Source organism: Oncorhynchus nerka, linkage group LG17, assembly GCF_034236695.1.
Source record: "Oncorhynchus nerka isolate Pitt River linkage group LG17, Oner_Uvic_2.0, whole genome shotgun sequence".
Taxonomy (NCBI): Eukaryota; Metazoa; Chordata; class Actinopteri; order Salmoniformes; family Salmonidae; genus Oncorhynchus; species Oncorhynchus nerka.
The window spans coordinates 23,366,863-23,386,331 of record NC_088412.1 but is presented as its reverse complement, the minus strand read 5'-3'; the positions used below and the strand labels follow the sequence as shown (position 1 = coordinate 23,386,331).

General features: G+C 43.5%; 1 pseudogene; it reads left to right on the top strand.

Moving 5' to 3' along the window:
* Nucleotides 1-19,469, top strand: part of LOC115144914 (transducin-like enhancer protein 4) — a 97,359-nt pseudogene that overhangs the window by 65,550 nt on the left and 12,340 nt on the right.

Genomic DNA, 19,469 nt, shown 5'->3' with positions numbered 1-19,469 from the left:
TCTACATCCAGGATGTTTTTCTCCTAGCTCCGGTCTGTCTATGTCCAGGATGTTTTTCTCCTAGCTCCGGTCTGTCTATGTCCAGGATGTTTTTCTCCTAGCTCCGGTCTGTCTATGTCCAGGATGTTTTTCTCCTAGCTCCGGTCTGTCTACATCCAGGCTGTTTTTCTCCTAGCTCCGGTCTGTCTATGTCTAGGATGTTTTTCTCCTAGCTCCGGTCTGTCTATGTCTAGGATGTTTTTCTTCTAGCTCCGGTCTGTCTATGTCTAGGATGTTTTTCTTCTAGCTCCGGTCTGTCAATGTCCAGGATGTTTTTCTCCTAGCTCCGGTCTGTCTATGTCCAGGATGTTTTTCTCCTAGCTCCAGTCTGTTTATGTCCAGGATGTTTTTCTCCCAGCTCCGGTCTGTCTACATCCAGGATGTTTTTCTCCCAGCTCTGGTCTGTCTACATCCAGGATGTTTTTCTTCTAGCTCTGGTCTGTCTACATCCAGGATGTTTTTCTCCTAGCTCCGGTCTGTCTATGTCCAGGATGTTTTTCTCCTAGCTCCGGTCTGTCTATGTCCAGGATGTTTTTCTCCCAGCTCCAGTCTGTCTACATCCAGGATGTTTTTCTCCCAGCTCCATTCTGTCTACATCCAGGATGTTTTTCTTCTAGCTCCGGTCTGTCTACATCCAGGATGTTTTTCTTCTAGCTCCGGTCTGTCTAGGTCCAGGATGTTTTTCTCCTAGCTCCGGTCTGTCTATGTCCAGGATGTTTTTCTCCTAGCTCCAGTCTGTCTACATCCAGGATGTTTTTTTCCTAGCTCCGGTCTGTCTATGTCTAGGATGTTTTTCTCCTAGCTCCAGTCTGTCTACATCCAGGATATTTTTCTCCTAGCTCCAGTCTGTCTACATCCAGGATGTTTTTCTCCCAGCTCTGGTCTGTCTTCGTCCAATATGTTTTTTTGTCCTAGCTCTGGTCTGTCTATGTTTAGGAATAGTCTCTCCAACATGGCCCTGATATGGCTCAATATAATTAGGGGGTGATGCCACTCCACTGTGATGTCAAAAGGAATATCAGGCCACGATCACATCAATGCACTGTTGCCATGGTGATTAAGTGCCATCGCTGTCACCACTATTCCCAGAGAGAGAGGGGGAGAAGAAGAGAGGAAGGGAGAGAGAGGAATAAAGTAGTAATATGGCCAAACAGACAGAGAAAGGGAGGGAGGGGTGGGCATATCTGTGTATGTGTGTAGTGTGTGTGTTAGTCTGTGTGTACGGCTGACAGAAGGAAGGTGTGAAGGGTGGGCAATGTTGTTTACGTGAGAGAGAGTGTGCACCTGACATTCTCTCCTCTGTGTCTCTTAGGACAGTGATGGGGACAAGAGTGAGGATAACCTGGTGGTTGATGTCTCTAATGAAGTAAGAATAACCAAGTCACACGTAGACACAGATCTTGGATGAGCTTACCCTCTCCCAATTCTAACCAAACCCGTTAGAGGGAAAAGGCTAAACTGGCCTTAGAGCAGCACCTACTACATGCAACATCTGACCCCATGTAACTGCTAAAGGAAAACTATTCAAATGTTTAAGATACAAGTGCATCAGGCCTCCCGAGTGGCGAGGTGGTCTAAGGCATTGCATCGCAGTGCTAGCTGTGCCACTAGAGATCCTGGTTCGAGATCCTGGTTCGAGTCCAGGCTCTGTCACAGCCGGCCGCGACCGGGAGACCCATGGGGTGGCGCACAATTGGCCCAGCGTCGTCCGGGATAGGGGAGGGTTTGGCCAGCAGGGATGTCCTTGTCCCATCGTGCTCTAGCGACTCCTGTGGCGGGTCAGGGGCATGCACGCTGACATGGTCACCAGGTGTACGGTGTTTCCTCTGACACATTGGTGTGACTGGCTTTCGGGTTAAGCGGGCATTGTGTCAAGAAGCAGTGCTGCTTGGATGGATTGTGAGGACAAACGGCTTTCAACCTTCGCCTGTCCCGAGTCCGTATGGGAGTTGCAGCTCTTTCCAAAGTCAAGACAGAACTTAATTGATTGATAAGACCGAGAGCAGAATTTGCTATCCATCGAGTTCGACTCAACCATTACTTCCATTGTAATCTTCACCGTCATTTACCAACAAGCTATGCAGGAATGATCAATTAGCTGATATAGCAACTATTGAATTACTATCAGAACCCAAATTAATCAAAGATTATCCCGCTTCTATAAAGAATTGTACACCTCTGATTGTAAATCTACACAATGTCAGACTAAGGCCTTTCTAAAATAATTAAGAACTCCTCTTCTCTCAATAGAGGAAGCCGCCTCGCTGGGACCCAAATCTCTCTCAATGAACTCAAAAGGACATTGGGTAGAATGAATAAAGGAAAATCGCCTGTATGGGATTCCCCCTTAATTAAGGTCTATTTAAAATGTGGGAATCAATTTGGTCCACTATTGCTTGAAATGATTAACACAGCCGTTCACAAAGGTTCATTTGGGAGATGTGAATACACCACTATTTTAGCTTTACATTTTTTTTTAAGGTAAGGATGCTACCCAGTGTTCTCAATATCGCTCCCTATCTTGATAAACACAGATATCAAACCGTTTTCCAAAATGTTGTCCCGTCTTGAGACTTCCTTACCCAAAGTGGGTTTGTTAAAAAACGTTTATTCTCAGATAACCTCCGTCGACTATTACATATCTTAAATGCTTCATCAGAACCTTGGGCTGTTTTATCTCCTGTTGCAGAAAAAGCTTTTTGATAGACTAGAATGGTCATATCTCTGGTCTGTCTTCAAACAAATGGGAACTGGCCTCCAATTTCATTAATATGCTTAAAACACTAAATATGCCAATTCCTCAGCCGTAGATATTATAGGCAATATCTGCTCTGATCATTCAGAATCACAATAAGCAATAGACAAGGTGATCTGATTTCTCCTTTGATATTTGTTTACCAATTTCCCTGATCACTTCATCTCATTATACGTGGACAATATTTTACTATATCTAGACATTATATCTCAATCACTCCCAAATGCATTGAAGATCATCGATAAATTCAGCTTCATCTCAAGTTATTAAATTAATCGACCCAAATCTGCCTTACTTCCTCTCAAGACCCAGACGGAGGACTCCATCTCTGCTTTTGGAATCCCAATCATTTCCCATTTTAAATATTTGGGTGTAATAGATTTTCTTCCTTATATAAAACCATTGCTAGAAACTTAAACAGAATGTTCAAATCAATTAAATCCAACCTCAGTAGATGGACTAACATCCATGTTGCTTTAACCAGCAGAATATGTGTTGGCAGAATGAAAAATGGCCATGGCTGGATTTTTGTCATTCAATTCTTCCCATGTCTCCCCTTCTGGCTTTTGGGATAAAATCCATAGTGGGATTTTATAAAATGAACAAAGCAATGTAAGTGATCCCAGATTAAATTAAGAGGGAAAGAAGTAGGAGGACTATCTGTACCAAAGTTGAAATTGTATTTCCAGGCACTAGCATTTTGCCCCATCCTAAATTAGTTTAGACATTATTCTTACGTTCCCTGACTGAGTATATAGAGAAAAATGGTGTCTCCTATTGCCTTGGAAGAGGTGGTCTTCCCTGATATACCTCTTAACCCTTCTCCTACAATTTCCGTGGCTCCGCGGAAATCAAATAACATAAAACAAAAATCCCCATCAAAATCCGTCTGTTTAAACAATGTAAACTACGCTTTGGTCCTACTATTGCTCACACAATCTCTATTTTGCACGACATTTTAAAACAATGTAACTTGATATCAAAATAGCATGCCCATACTCCAATATTTCACAATAATACCTTGCAATATGAGGGCGGCCTTTTGCATCCACCCAATGGTTCAAATGTGTAATCCGTACCCTTGTTGATATCATGGATAGTAATGGTTTGAAAACATTCCAAGACTGAAATATAAATAAACATTAACAGGAAACTTCTTTTTTCTATATTTACAACTTAGGTCAGCAATGCTGTCCTATGGTGTCCCTTGGGAAACCCAACTACCAAACCATCCAATTATGTGAAATATAAATAAATGATCTGGGCTCCAAAAAGGACTGATGTCTATAAACAACTTTTGGAAAGCTCATATTCTGGGCAAGCCGTTAAAAAGTATGGGTTAGATCTAAGTGAATCTGAACAACCCTTTATTGGAACAGAATATGGAAACGTGACCATGGCATCCAGTAATCTGAACCATCAATTTATAAACTTTAAGTTTGTTCACAGAATGTATTTAACACCAAGGACATATTTTACGAAGAAATTGGCCCCAACTCCCAACTCACTGTTCACTGTTTCCCCTAAATCAGGTAGGCACTGCAGTTAAATGCTTCTGGGACAAAGTTACAAAATTCCTTTCAAAGTACATTCATGTAAATATTCAATGCTTTGCATGTACAGTGCATTTGGAAAGTATTCAGACCTCTTAATTTTTTCCACATTTTGTTACATTACAGCCTTATTCTAAAATTGATTAAATTGTTATTTCTCCTCATCAGTCTACACAAAATACCCCATAATGACATAGAAAAAAGCACATTTGACTTGTCCCAAAGTCACTCCTGTGTTGTCTTGGCTGTGTGCTTAGGGTCGTTGTCCTGTTGAAAGGTGAACCATCACCACATTCTGAGGTCCTGAGCGCTCTGGAGCAGGTTTTCATCAAGGATCTCTCTGTACTTTGCTCCGTTCATCTGACTAGTGTCCCATTCTCTGCCGCTGAAAAGCATCCCCACAGCATGATGCTGCCATCACCATGCTTTAACGTAGGGATGGTGCCAGGTTTCCTCCAGACGTGGCGCTTGTCATTCAGGCCAAAGAGTTCAATCTTGGTTTCATCAGACCAGATAATCTTGTTTCTCATGGTCTGAGAGTCCTTTAGGTGCCTTTTGGCAAACTCCAAGCGGGCTGTCATGTGCCTTTAACTGAGGAGTGGCTTCCATCTGGCCACTCTACCATAAAGGCCTGATTGGTGGAGTGCTGCAGAGATGGTTGTCCTTCTGGAAGGTTATCCCATCTCCACAGAGGAACTCTGGAGCTCTGTCAGAGTGACCATCGGCTTCTTGGTCACTTCCCTGACCAAGTGCCTTCTCCCCCGAATGCTCAGTTTGGCCAGACAGGCAGCTCTAGAAAGAGTCTTGGTGGTTCCAAACTTCTTCCATTTAAGAATGATAGAGGCCACTGTGTTCTTGGGAACCTTCAAGGCTGCAGAAATGTTTTGGTACCCTTCCCGAGATCTTTACCTCGACACAATCCTGTCTTGGAGCTCCATGGACAATTCCTTTGATCTCATTGCTTGGTTTTTGCTCTGACATGCACTGTCAACTGTGGGACCTTATATAGACAGGTGTGTGCCTTTATAAATCATGTCCAATCAATTGAATTTACCACAGGTGGACTCCAATCAAGTTGTAGAAACATCTCAAGGATGATCAATGGAAACAGGATGCACCTGAGCTCAATTGAGTCTCATAGCAAAGGGTCTGAATACTTATGTAAATAAGGTATTTCTTTTTTTATACATTTGCAAACATTTCTAAAAAGCTGTTTTTGCTTTGTCATTATGGGGTATTGTGTGTAGATGAATGAGGAAAACAATGAATTGAATCCCTTTCAGAAGAAGGCTGTAACGTAACAAAATGTGGTAAAGGGGATGGGGTCTGAATACTTTCTGAATGCACTGTACTATGTTACTTAACGATGATAGTTTCTTGAATCTCCTAATTAATCAGAGACAATTACTGCTGGCAGGCAGCACTGCTGCAAAACAGATGTTGGCTATTAGATGGAAATCACCTCACTCTCTCTCAATTCACCAGTGGATACAGTTACCACTAGAAGTTCAATCATTAGAATGATCCACAGCGAGATGTTGGGCGTGGAGACTGATTTTTGTTTTTATTTTCCTTTGCAAACCAGGGTTTATTGTTACTTTTTGATTCTATGATATGATCAAAATGATCAATACTTTATATTTCTGTACCTTTTTTGGGATGTTTTTTTCTTTTTGAGCATCAGCCAACAGGAAAATGCAAACAGAGTATGAGATTGTATGAGTTTGTGTCGTGTACCTGTAGCCCTCCCCAAATAAAAAAATGATCAAATAAACATTTTGTCACAAAAAAAAGAACATTTTTTCTATCTTCTGAAAAGACCTTATCTTTTGTGACAACTGATGCATCCTCTCTCCTTCAGTGTAAGTGAAAGTGTTGAGTCACTGATCAGTTTGCATGCTGTACAACTCCAGGCAGTATCAGTAGCCTAGTCAAACTGTGTACTGTGCCCAGCTTCGCGTGCTGACAAACGCGAAGTAGACTGCCTGTTCATGATCTTGCAAATCTGTGTGGCACCTTCAGCATTCAAATACTAAAATGGCTTGCGTGTTGTTATGTTTTATTAGTTGAGTGACAACCTATGTCATTGGCTAGGTTATTGACATCTATGCGCTGCTACCGGAGACACAACTGTCATCTGGCTATAGCCTACCTGCTAAGTCTTACAATATAATTGATTGTTCAGGTTTACCATCAGCAATAGTTTTGGTAGTTTTGCTTTAAACAATCAGTGTATTTGGTCATTTTTAAATGTAGAGGGTAAAATTGATAATTTCACAATGAGGACACCAATCACTCTGAATTATGAGGAGCTGCTGTTCTCTCCTTTCCTAGTGAGTAAAGTCTCTCCCTGTTGAACACAGCTCTGGAACACACATGCACAGACACCCCTCCTCTCATCAGATAGCAGCAGTGTGTTTCCTTTGTTTATGCCCTCAGAATATTTTAAATTGTTTAAATAATTAATGCAGTGTACCGAAATATATGTTTTATCCAAGCTTTCTGCATTTGGACAAAAGCGGGAAAGTCTCTTGTGTGATTTTTGCATAGAGAACAATTTGAGAATTTGACAGATGTTCTTATTGAGTGTGTGAGAGGGGATGTCTCTGGTGATTGTTGTGGTACAGTTTGTGGATGTGTGTTCTGCTCAGATACAGCTACAGGAGATGTGCTGACTGCAGCACACTGGGAGAAGATGGGAATGGTTTTATTGGGGTGGCTGTGGCAGGGAGCTAGACAGTTTGCTGGGTTTGACTTACAGTACCGTACAGGCCTCATACACACTTGTGCTTAAATCCATACGGACACTATCGTGATCTATAATGTCTATAATGTTACATTTTTAGAGATTTTTGACAGCTAATGTGAAGCTACGGTCTTGTGTAGTTTTGGGGTGACCTGGAGTCCCTTATCGGTCTATGTACACAGGAACCCACATCTCCCGCGGGCAGCCCCCTCACTCCCCCCACGGGAACGGTCTGGACCGGGCCCCCACCCTGAGGAAGGAGTTACCAGGGTCCCCCAGGAGCCCCGGAGAGGTCCCGTCCTCCCCCCTACCATGCAGCCCCACACCGGGCAAGGCCAAGGACCCAGCACAGGTATTGTACATTCGTTGTCAAGCATTAACATTGTGCCCAACATCAGCAAATGAGAGTACTATCCCTTACTTATCTGTATGAAGGTGTATCATGACTGTATCTCGTTACCTCTCTTTAGGTGGAGAAGTCTGGGTCTTCATTGTCTAAGTCAAGCACCCCGTCCCCGTCAAACCATGAGGCTCTTACCCCCGGCCCCAGTACGTCCTGCCTCCGCCTGGTCAGCAGGGCTGCCTCCTCCGCTGACCCCCTGGGTGAGTCACACACCTGTCTGTCTTGTCTGTCTTTCATACCTTCTTGTCTGTGCCCGTTATTATACCCCTGCTATACCATCCTATTAATCTATTGTGATCATATAGCCATGTAATACCATAATTATACTTTTAATCTGCTCATAATACCATTATAACTCACCACTGCTCCCTACTGTGATAATGTTCTCCTGTGGTACAGTTGATCAGCTAAAAGCAATAAAGACGGGTTATAGTATAAGATATCACCAACACAACTCTCCGTAGACCCCACCTGTCTGACCTCGGTGGTCCTCAGTGATGGATGTTCTCATCCACCCTCTCTTCACCCCCCCCCCCCCTAGCTCTCCGCAGTCCTCTGTCTGTGCCCCCCAGTTTGTACCCGGCTCAATTTGGGGGGGTGTCCCACGCAGGCGTCAATGGGGAGCTAGCCAGTCCCGGAGGCTTCTCGCCCCAGATCAGCGCTGCCACCAGCACCTACACCCGCAGCCCCTTGGTGAGTTCTTTAGCACACCTCACTCACCTCTCTGTTTAAAACAGGTGTCCACAACTCCAGACCTCAAGGGCTGCATTGTCTGTCGTCTTTGTCTCTTCCTGGCACTTAATTGATCAATTATGTCCCAAATTGGCCAGTTAGTGCACCCACCTGGTTGCCCGGGTGTGAATCAATTACTAATTATAAGGAAACAAATCAAGTCTAAACACTGTGGGCCTGAAGCATGGAAGATATGCATCACTGGTTTAAAACAAAACGTACAGCCGTATTCTGTTTTAACAATGTTTTCTGTGGTTAGTAACTGGTTTGAAAGCCTATGTTGGATGAATTGTCAAGATTTCACTGAATTTGATAAGATTAGGATTTACTGAGATTGAACTGTTACAACAGCGGAGTATTATTTCAGTAATCCTCCTCATGTCTTTGGTCCTCCTCCTAGGCTCTCCAGGTGGCATATGAGTCTCGGTCCCACCTCAGGGCCCCAGGGCTGTCCTCCTCACTGCCTGGTGGATCCTCTGGGGGAAAACCGTATGTCGCTCCTCTCCTCCATCCAAACATAGAGAACTGTCGTTGTTGTTGTTTTAGCTGGGGCAAGCAGCAAGCTCTCCCAAGTTAGATATAAAATTACACAACAACCTTATCGTCGCTATGCTATTGATTGTAGGGCCGGGACGATACCAGTATCGCAATATTTTGTTTTCATGTCAAAAATGGAAATATGAAGCAAACCAAACTCTTTGGTCCTTTAAAAACCTGCTTTATGTAAAATATTGTGTGTTATTATAGCTTGGAAAATAAATAAATGTGACTTTTGATGACAACATATTGATGTTTGTTTCCATCATTAGGTCTGTTTCCTAAAGAAGTTCAATCCGCGTTGTGTTTTATTCCCTTGCCCACGATACTAACGTTCTCAATACTGGTATTGTCCCGGCCCTAACTGATTGGCCATTGGAAATAGCACTCTTACTCTGGCCCCTGTAACACAATCTTCTATTTTGCATTCTGCCAATGGCTATTGTGTAAAAACAGTTAGCAAGGTTTGGGTGAATATTTCTCAATTGCCATTCCCATTGCAGTGTTGACAGTCTTCAACGCTTTTGCTGTTTGTAATAATATACAGATTTCTATTTCAGTGGATTGCACTCGTTCCATTTTCTCCTACTTCCCTCCCTCTGTTTACCTCCTCTCTCTCACCAGTGCCTACTCTTTCCATGTAAGTGCGGATGGACAGATGCAGCCGGTGCCTTTCCCTCCAGACGCCCTGCTGGGCCCGGGCATCCCGCGGCACGCCCGGCAGATCCACACTCTGAACCATGGAGAGGTGGTGTGTGCCGTTACCATCAGCACCTCCACACGCCACGTCTACACCGGCGGCAAGGGGTGTGTCAAGGTGTGGGACATCAGCCAGCCTGGCAGCAAGAGTGCCATGGCCCAGCTCGACTGTCTGGTGAGTGGACACAAACTTTAAAAGGCTTAACCAATCATATTGATTGTTTTAGCTGTTCAATACATATGTTCTCTCTTTCCACCAATCAGAACAGGGATAACTACATCCGCTCATGTAAGATTCTCCCTGATGGGCGGACACTCATCGTTGGAGGCGAGGCCAGCACACTGTCAATCTGGGACTTGGCCACACCCACTCCCCGCATCAAGGCGGAGTTGACGTCTTCTGCCCCGGCCTGCTACGCTCTGGCCATTTCCCCCGACAACAAGGTCTGCTTCTCCTGCTGCAGCGACGGAAACATTGTAGTCTGGGACCTGCACAACCAGACCCTGGTTAGGTAAGGAGAGGAGAACGAGCGGGGGATAAAGAGGAAGATGAGGCTAGGAGGGGGGAAACATTGTAGTCTGGGACCTGCACAACCAGACCCTGGTCAGGTAAGGAGAGGAAAGGAGAAGGGGGTGATGATGAGAGGGGGATAAATAGCAGGTTAGGAGGGGTAGAGAGGTGGGGGGGACATTGGGGTCTGGGAGGGTAGAGGGGGAGGAGAGTGCATAAGAGTAGAGTGAGAGGGTAGGGCAGGAGAGTGGAGAGGCGGGGAGAAGGGTAGAGGGGAAGAGAGCAGAGCAGCGGGCTAGATGACTATGGATCACATCTGAATGGCTCTGGGTTGATGTTGATTGTATCTCTGTGCTCCCCAGGCAGTTCCAGGGCCACACTGACGGGGCCAGCTGTATTGACATCTCCAACGATGGGACCAAACTGTGGACGGGGGGGCTGGACAACACAGTACGCTGCTGGGACCTGAGAGAGGGACGACAGCTGCAGCAGCACGACTTCACCTCACAGGTACTGATGAAACACCTGAGACGTTGTGACTAGCTAACGCTAGGTATGACCAACTCAGGACTGTCTTTCTGAGAAGACTTCACCTTAATATGATAGTGTACCTATCAGCCTCTATTTCAGACCAGTCACTCTGCTCCTCTCTGTTGTATCATATCTCCATGATGATGCAGATGATAATCTTTGTCAGATGAGCTCCGTTCAGTCGTGTAATGAGCTTTTCCTCTCTCTCTCATCCTCTCCCTCCCTCCAGATCTTTTCTTTGGGCTACTGTCCTACAGGAGAGTGGCTGGCAGTGGGCATGGAGAGCAGTAATGTAGAAGTGCTGCATGTCTCCAAACCAGACAAGTACCAGCTGCACCTCCATGAGAGCTGTGTGCTCTCCCTCAAGTTTGCCTCCTGTGGTATGTACAAGCTCAGAACTCTGACTGACACTCTCCTAACTTGCATAATTATGCTAATGAGATGTATAGTGGTTGGATACATCAGCTAACTCTGAAGTGTGTGTGTTTCAGGCAAGTGGTTTGTGAGCACAGGGAAGGACAATCTGCTGAATGCATGGAGGACGCCATATGGAGCCAGTATTTTCCAGGTGAGAGCGAGAGGCAGGATAGCCCTCTGGCTAATACTAATATGGTATTGTACTGTCAGTGAACCCAACACTAACCCTATCCCACCCCAACACAATTTATTTTCCCTATCCCACGACCAACACAAATCCATAGCCCAATATTCTCCTGTTCCCATCAGTGTGTGTGTGAGTGAGAGCACTGGCATAGCACAACCCCCCGCAGCCCCTGGGGTGTTGGGGGCCCCCTGGTTTTCCATCAGCTGCATGGCAAAATGTGTAGAATAGCATTAGATTAGCTATAGAACAGCAACATTCACTCTCTGCCCCATGGCAAAAGGTATAGAATAGCATGAGATTAGCTATAGAACTACAAATTATCTCTCTGGCAAAATGAAATGTGTAGAATTGCAGGAAGTTAGCTTCTTCCCACTGAGAGTGAGGGTGGGACAGAGGTTGAAAGACAAGTTGTTTATCACAGATATGATTCAAGGTGACTTTCTGGGCTTTATCAGACAGAACAGACTGCATCACACACACACTTTCGGCTTTATCTATGCGGTATGTATGAGTGTGATGAGCTACAGGAAGACCATTTAAAAGGGGAGATATTGTGTTGTGTGTGGGAGGGAGGCAGTATGGCTGTCATTGCTGTTTGCTAGTCTAGTGCAGGGAGGGAGGAATCTGCAGCCTTGGCTGGTGTCTCCTTAGAGCTCTGATGAGCACAGATGCTATCTTTATTATCCAAAATGCCCCTCAGTTCCCTCTACATGACGTCTCACAATCTCCCTCTCTATCTCTGTGTCTCTCTCACACTATGATACCCTTTTCAGACATATGAAATGTGGCACCTTGAAAGCACCTCGGCTACGGCATGTTTGTTTGTCTGTAAGGGTACAAATACAACAGCTTTTGAAATGCTGACACGGAACCTTCTCTGGAAATTTGAAGCGCCACTAAAATGGGCATTTTACTTGTCTATAAAGGAATGCCACTTCTAAAGTGGGACAAACATCAATCATTAGGCGAACTGTAAATAATAATCTTGAGATGCCTGCTCGTAACCTGCCTGTCTGCTGCCTGCGCGCAGACCACTCTCCTAAATGTTTTTGTTAAAATTCATTAAATACTGTGACTTTTAGTAGAAAGAAAACACATCTAGCTTCCCCTCCATAAAAAACAGCATAAAAACAACACAGCAATCAGGAACGTTTATTGTCGTCAGGGAAACAATACAGAACATTCTATGCCGGAGCAGAATTCTACTGTCTGAAAAGGTACAGATGCTTCTGATGCTGCACTTTTTTAAATTGTCTTAAAAGGTTATCAGTTGTTGCTGTAGTGGCGTTCTGTCTATAAAGGGTATTATTCTGCTACTTCCTCTCTTGCTCGCTTTTACTCCTGATTCATCTCTCTCTCTTTCTCTCTCACATGTACATACACAAACCCACCCTTTCTCCTCCCTCCAATTGCTCTCACTCAACACTACCTCATCCCTTGTACCGATCCATCCGCTCTCCCTCCTCCCAGTCTCTCTGTAGTGTGAGCGTGTCTGTCAGTCAACATGGCCTCTCTCACCAATGGCCTGCTGATTGACAGCCCTGGTGATATGAACCTGTCATGTGGAGGAGAGAGGGGATGCAAGGAGGAGGATGAGATTGAAAGAGGGGGAGAGTGGAGGGAGAGAAGTGGAGGGGGAGAAGTGGGAGGAGGTAGAGGTTTAAAGGAGGGATGGATTGAGAGAGGAGCCGTGCTAGTAGGGAGCCATCTGGGGATAGGATCATAGGTCTGATGCAGACAGAGACGGATCCTGGTGGAGACAGAATAGAGGTACAGTAGTAGGGATTGTTTATTCAGTTATTGTAGAGAACGTCAGCTCCCTGTATTTCTGTGGTTCTGAAAGCTGTGATTAGTGATGCTGAGAGCACAGCTGAACCACGCAGGGTTAAAAGGATAATCCACCTCCAGAAGTGAAACATGAAACTCCTGTCAGTTTGAGGATAGTGTATGTTCTATGAGTGTGTAAAATAACTATTTTCACCATGATTTAACTTCTAAGTGGTCCGTCTATGAAATCAGGAAATTGTGTAGGAACTTGTCAAACCTATAAGGTTCTAATCACTGGAGATCGGGGATAAGACAATATCACATTTCATAACGCTTAAAAAAATGTATGCGCTCACTACTGTAAATTGCTCTGGATAAGAGCGTCTGCTAAATTACTAAAATGTAAATATAAAACAGTTACCTGCACTCCAGATCGCCAAATCAGCCAATAGATGGTATGGGCATACTTGTCTAGAACAGGGGTTCTCAAAGTGGGGTCCGCGGCCAGATCTCAAAATATATATATATTTTTATACGTTTTTTAAATATTTTATTATACATTGCATTTTTTAATGAATATTACTAACTGATTAAACTACGTTTGGCCAAGGGATCTGTGGAATATGTTTTTAAAGTGTGTAATAATTAGAGGTCGACCGATTAATCGGAATGGCCAAATAATTAGGGCCGATTTCAAGTTTTCCTAACAATCAGAAATCTGTATTTTTGGACACCGATTTGGCCGATTTTTTTTTTACACCTTTATTTAAATCTTTATTTAACTAGGCAAGTCAGTTAAGAACACATTCTTATTTTCAATGACGGCCTAGGAATGGTGGGTTAACTGCCTCGTTCAGGGGCAGAACGACAGATGTTTACCTTGTCAGCTCGGGGGATTCAATCTTGCAACCTTACAGTTAACTAGTCCAATGCTCTATAACCACCTGATTACATTGCACTCCACGAGGAGCCTACCTGTTATGCGAATGCTGTAAGCCAATGTAAGTTGCTAGCTAGCATTAAACTTATCTTATAAAAAACAATCAATCATAATCACTAGTTAACTACACATGGTTGATGATATTACTAGTTTATCTAGCGTGTCCTGCGTTGCATATAATCGATGCGGTGCGTATCGTTGCTCCAATGTGTACCTAACCATAAACATCAATGCCTTTCTTAAAACCAATACACAGAAGTATACATTTTTAAACCTGCATATTTAGCTAAAAGAAATCCAGGTTAGCAGGCAATATTAACCAGGTGAAATTGTGTCAATTCTCTTGCGTTCATTGCACACAGAGTCAGTGTATATGCAGTTTGGGCCACCTAATTTGTCAGAATTTTACGTAATTATGACATACCATTGAAGGTTGTGCAATGTAACAGGAATATTTAGACTTATGGATGCCACCCGTTAGATAAAATATGGAACGGTTCCGCATTTCACTGAAAGAATAAACATCTTGTTTTTGAGATGATAGTTTCCAGATTCGACCATATTAATGACCTAAGGCTTGTATTTATGTGTGTTATTATGTTATAACTAAGTCTATGATTTGATAGAGCAGTCTGACTGAACGATGGTAGGCACCAGCAGCCTTGTAAGCATTCATTCAAACAGCACTTTCTGCGTTTTGCCAGCAGCTCTTCGCTGTGCTTCAAGCATCGCGCTGTTTATGACTTCAAGCCTATCAACTCCCGAGATTAGGCTGGTGTAACCGATGTGAAATGGCTAGCTAGTTAGCGGGGTGCACGCTAGTTAGCGCTCTGAGACTTGGAGTGGTTGTTCCCCTTGCTCTGCATGGGTAATGCTGCTTCGAGGGTGGCTGTTGTCGTTGTGTTCCTGTTTCGAGCCCAGGTAGGGGCGAGGAGAGGGACAGAAGCTATACTGTTACACTGGCAATACTAAAGTGCCTAGAAGAACATCCAATAGTCAAAGGTTAATGAAATACAAATGGTATAGAGGGAAATAGTCCTATAATTCCTATAATAACTACAACCTAAAACTTCTTACCTGGGAATATTGAAGACTCACATTAAAAGGAACCACCAGCTTTCATATGTTCTCATGTTCTGAGCAAGGAACTTTAGCTTTTTTACATGGCACATATTGCAATTTTACTTTCTTCTCCAGCACTTTGTTTTTGCATTATTTAAACCAAATTGAACATGTTTCATTATTTATTTGAGGCTGAATTGATTTTATTGATGTATTATATTAAGTTAAAATAAGTGTCCATTCACTATTGTTGTAATTGTCATTATTACAAATATATTTCAAAAACGGCCGATTAAATCGGTATCGGCTTTTTTTTGGTCCTCCAGTAATCGGTATCGGTGTTGAAAAATCTAAATTGGTCGACCTCTAGTAATACAAAACAATGTAATATTATTAATCTACAATGTATGTCTTTAACCCTGGGCAACATGGGCCTGGCTCACAGGGATATGTGCATCCACAGTACTCCTAATTATCCACTTTTCAACTCAATACTATTCCCCCAATGTTTAATTATTTTTTAAAACATAAATGCACTGTAATTTAAGCTTTAAAACTGCAATATTTTCTCTTTGCCTCATGGCAAAATGTGTAGAATAGCAGGAAATTAGCTTGAAAAGTGCCAAGAGGCATGCTTTTCAAATGTTCTCTCCCCGAGCCCGAGACCTGGTTTGTCCAGCCATGGATTTCAGACGTCATAGTAAAACTCCTTATAGGCTAACAGAACGCACTCGAGTTGTGTTCTGATTATGAGGGGTCCCTGATGAATTTGCTATCACAAAAGCGGTCCCCAGCCACAAAAGGCTTGATATCCCCTTGGTCGAGAACAGTTCCATACGCTTCTTTCGTCATGACAAAATATATATCTCGCGTAGATGTGCTCAATCTAAACAGTGTACCAAATTATTCATTTCAGTTTTTCCATCAAGTACCATTATGCAATCAGGGTTGCCATGACCATAGTTTTCTAGCAGTTGGGCTACTTGAAAACAATGTCACGGGTGAAAATGTATTGATTACACAGTCACTTTAACTATACATTCATGTACATACTACCTAAATTGGCCCAACCAACCAGTGCTCCCACACATTGGCTAACCAGGCTATCTGCATTGTGTCCCACCACCTGCCAACCCCTCTTTTTACGCTTCTACTACTCTCTGTTCATCATATATGTACAGTCACTTTAACGATACCTACATGTACATACTACCTCAATAAGCCTGACTAACAGGTGTCTGTATATAGATAGCCTTGCTACTCTTTTTTTCAAATGTCTTTTTTACTATTGTTTTATTTCTTTACCTACCTACACACAAACACACACACACACCTTTTTTTCACACAAATGGTTAGAGCCTGTAAGTAAGCATTCGGCACACGTGACAAATAAACTTTGATTTGGTTTTTGGGGTACTTCTAAATTGCACTGCGTCAGCCATGACATTTCTCATAATAAAAAAAAATGCTATTATTATTTTCACTGTGACCTGCTGCTGCTGACTATCAGGCAGTGAGGCAGGCTGTTGCTGATTGAGTGAGTGGGAGGCAGGGCCAGAGAGGTGTGTGTCGGCCCTCCATTTGCACGTTCTCCGCCCTATGAACAAGTGCCCCAAAACTGGGGGAGTGAAAATTATGGAGGGTGTAGGTAGGGACTAATTAGACACTCCGATAATCACTTTGACTGAGCCAGCAACGTTGCCGGCTTCAGAGCGAAGTTTAATCTCATAAATCAAATGTTACTTGTCACATGCTCTGAATAAAAACAGGTGTAGACCTAACAGTGAAATGCTTACTTACAAGCCCTTAACCAACAATGCAGTTTTAAGAAAAATAAGTGTTACGTACATTTTTTCAATAAAAATAAATTACTAAAGAGCAGCGGAAAAATAACAGTAGCAAGGCTATATACAGGGGGTACCGGTACAGAGTCAATGTGGAGGCTATATACAGGGGGTACCGGTACAGAGTCAATGTGGAGGCTATATACAGGGGGTACCGGTACAGAGTCAATGTGGAGGCTATATACAGGGGTACCGGTACAGAGTCAATGTGGAGGCTATATACAGGGGGTACCGGTACAGAGTCAATGTGGAGGCTATATACAGGGGGTACCGGTACAGAGTCAATGTGGAGGCTATATACAGGGGGTACCGGTACAGAGTCAATGTGGAGGCTATATACAGGGGGTACCGGTACAGAGTCAATGTGGAGGCTATATACAGGGGTACCGGTACAGAGTCAATGTGGAGGCTATATACAGGGGGTACCGGTACAGAGTCAATGTGGAGGCTATATACAGGGGTGGAGGCTATATACGGTACAGAGTCAATGTGGAGGCTATATACAGGGGTACCGGTACAGAGTCAATGTGGAGGCTATATACAGGGGGGGGTATGTGGGTACAGAGTCAATGTGGAGGCTATATACAGGGGGTACCGGTACAGAGTCAATGTGGAGGCTATATACAGAGGGGCTATATACAGGGGTACAGAGTCAATGTGGAGGCTATATACAGGTGGTACCGGTACAGAGTCAATGTGGAGGCTATATACAGGGGTTACTGGTACAGAGTCAATGTGGAGGCTATATACAGGGGGTACTGGTACAGAGTCAATGTGGAGGCTATATACAGGGGGTACTGGTACAGAGTCAATGTGGAGGCTATATACAGAGGGTACTGGTACAGAGTCAATGTGGAGGCTATATACAGGGGGTACTGGTACAGAGTCAATGTGGAGGCTATATACAGGGGGTACTGGTACAGAGTCAATGTGTGGGGGCACAGGTTAGTCCAGGTAATATGTACATATAGGAGTTAAAGTTAACACCTGTGCCTATATATACTCCAAACACCGGCTTCTTTGGCATTATCACTTAAGTATGCCACAGGTGTGACAAACCAGTTATTTTTGCTGCTCTAATTATTTTGGTAAACAGTTTATAATAGCATTTCTTCGTGCCTAAGAACAACTCTTAGCTGTGGTATATTGGCCATATACCACACCTGCTCGGGCCTTATTTCTTAAGTAAAACATGAATGGCATAATTCAAGTCAGGTGTGTTTCACCCAAAATTGATGGGTTTATTGATCCCCTCCCCATTCCCTGGAAGTCACCCTCAGGCTGCGTTTCAAACTCATAAATGACACACCCTCCTCCACTTACCCTCGCCTTATGCCCTTAAGGGAATCACCGTGGCCATCTTTGTCGTTGGTCCAAATGATTAGCCAAGCAAGGGAAGTTGGCAACGTAAGCCCCTCAGTCCCCGTTTTTAGTCAGCTTTGCGAGTGTACAATTATGTTCACTCCTGGCCTGAAACGCCCCATAATTCAATTCACGATGATTGGACATCCGCTAAGAAAAGACCACCAAAACTTAAAACCAACATTTAATATGGAGAAGTCAACATTCAAGCGTAAGTAAAAACAAATGTAAATAAGTTAGAAATTGTGCTACTAATGCACATGATGGCTCAAACACGTAATGATGTTTTTGTTTGGTTAGCTTTTGGAAACGTTAACTTGCGCCGCACATAACGTTCCCCGACATCATACTTATACATTGTAATTTTAGATTACCTGATATAGTAGGATGGCTAATATTCGTCTGTCTGCGGATGCGTGGTCTTCGAGACAAGATATGAAATGCAATCATAATTGACTGTAGCGCATATAAAGCACCGACAAGCTACCTGTGGCTGAGAACACAAACGTTGCGGGCCGAACGAGTGATGAATTTCCGGACAAAGGCGGTCCATTTAAAATGAATTCCTTCCTCCCTTGCAAGTGTAAACTTGTCAAACGTCATGGTACGTCATCAGAAGTGTCCACTTAATTTGAGGACTGAGGGGAGAGGGTGTGTCTTTTAAGTGTTTGGAATGCAGCCACACTCTACGGTCCAAACACTTAAAAGACACACCCTCGTACACTTACCCTCGCCTTATGCCCTTGGGAGAATCCCGTTTGCCATCTTGGGAGGTGAGCCAAATGATTCGCCAAGCAAGGGAACTTTGCAACGTAAGCCCCTCAATCGTCGTTTTTAGTCGGCTTTGTGAGTGTACAATTATGTTCACTCGGGGAGGTGCCAAGATGGCGGCTTGAACAGACGTTTTTTTACCGAGCTCCGTACCAAACTTCAGAAAGATTGTGAAAGAAAAAAAAGTTTACAGTCATTACTATTTTTTATTTGTTCAAGATATAAGACCTTTCCTGTGACTGGAATAATAATTGGATAATTTATTTTGGCATGTCCATGCAAAGTCGTGATTAAAAAAAGAAAGGAAGAAGTTAGCCGTTCTATTGCTAATCAACAAGAGAGAAACGTGCTTATAGACAACTGCCATAAAAATGCTTGGCCTATGGATAATATCATGCTTTTGAATGCTGTTGAAGATGACGAATTCCCCTCTTTACCGGTTACTCCGTGCAAACCTCTACTCTCCAAAAAAAACAACAACATGAACTCTGACATCGTGGCTACCCTCTCCTTACTCATCAACTCCAGGGGTGATGCAATTGAGAAAATGGTAGGTGTGAAGGCTTGAAAAAGACTGTGGAGTTTGCATGTGGTGAAATCAAGGATGTGAAAA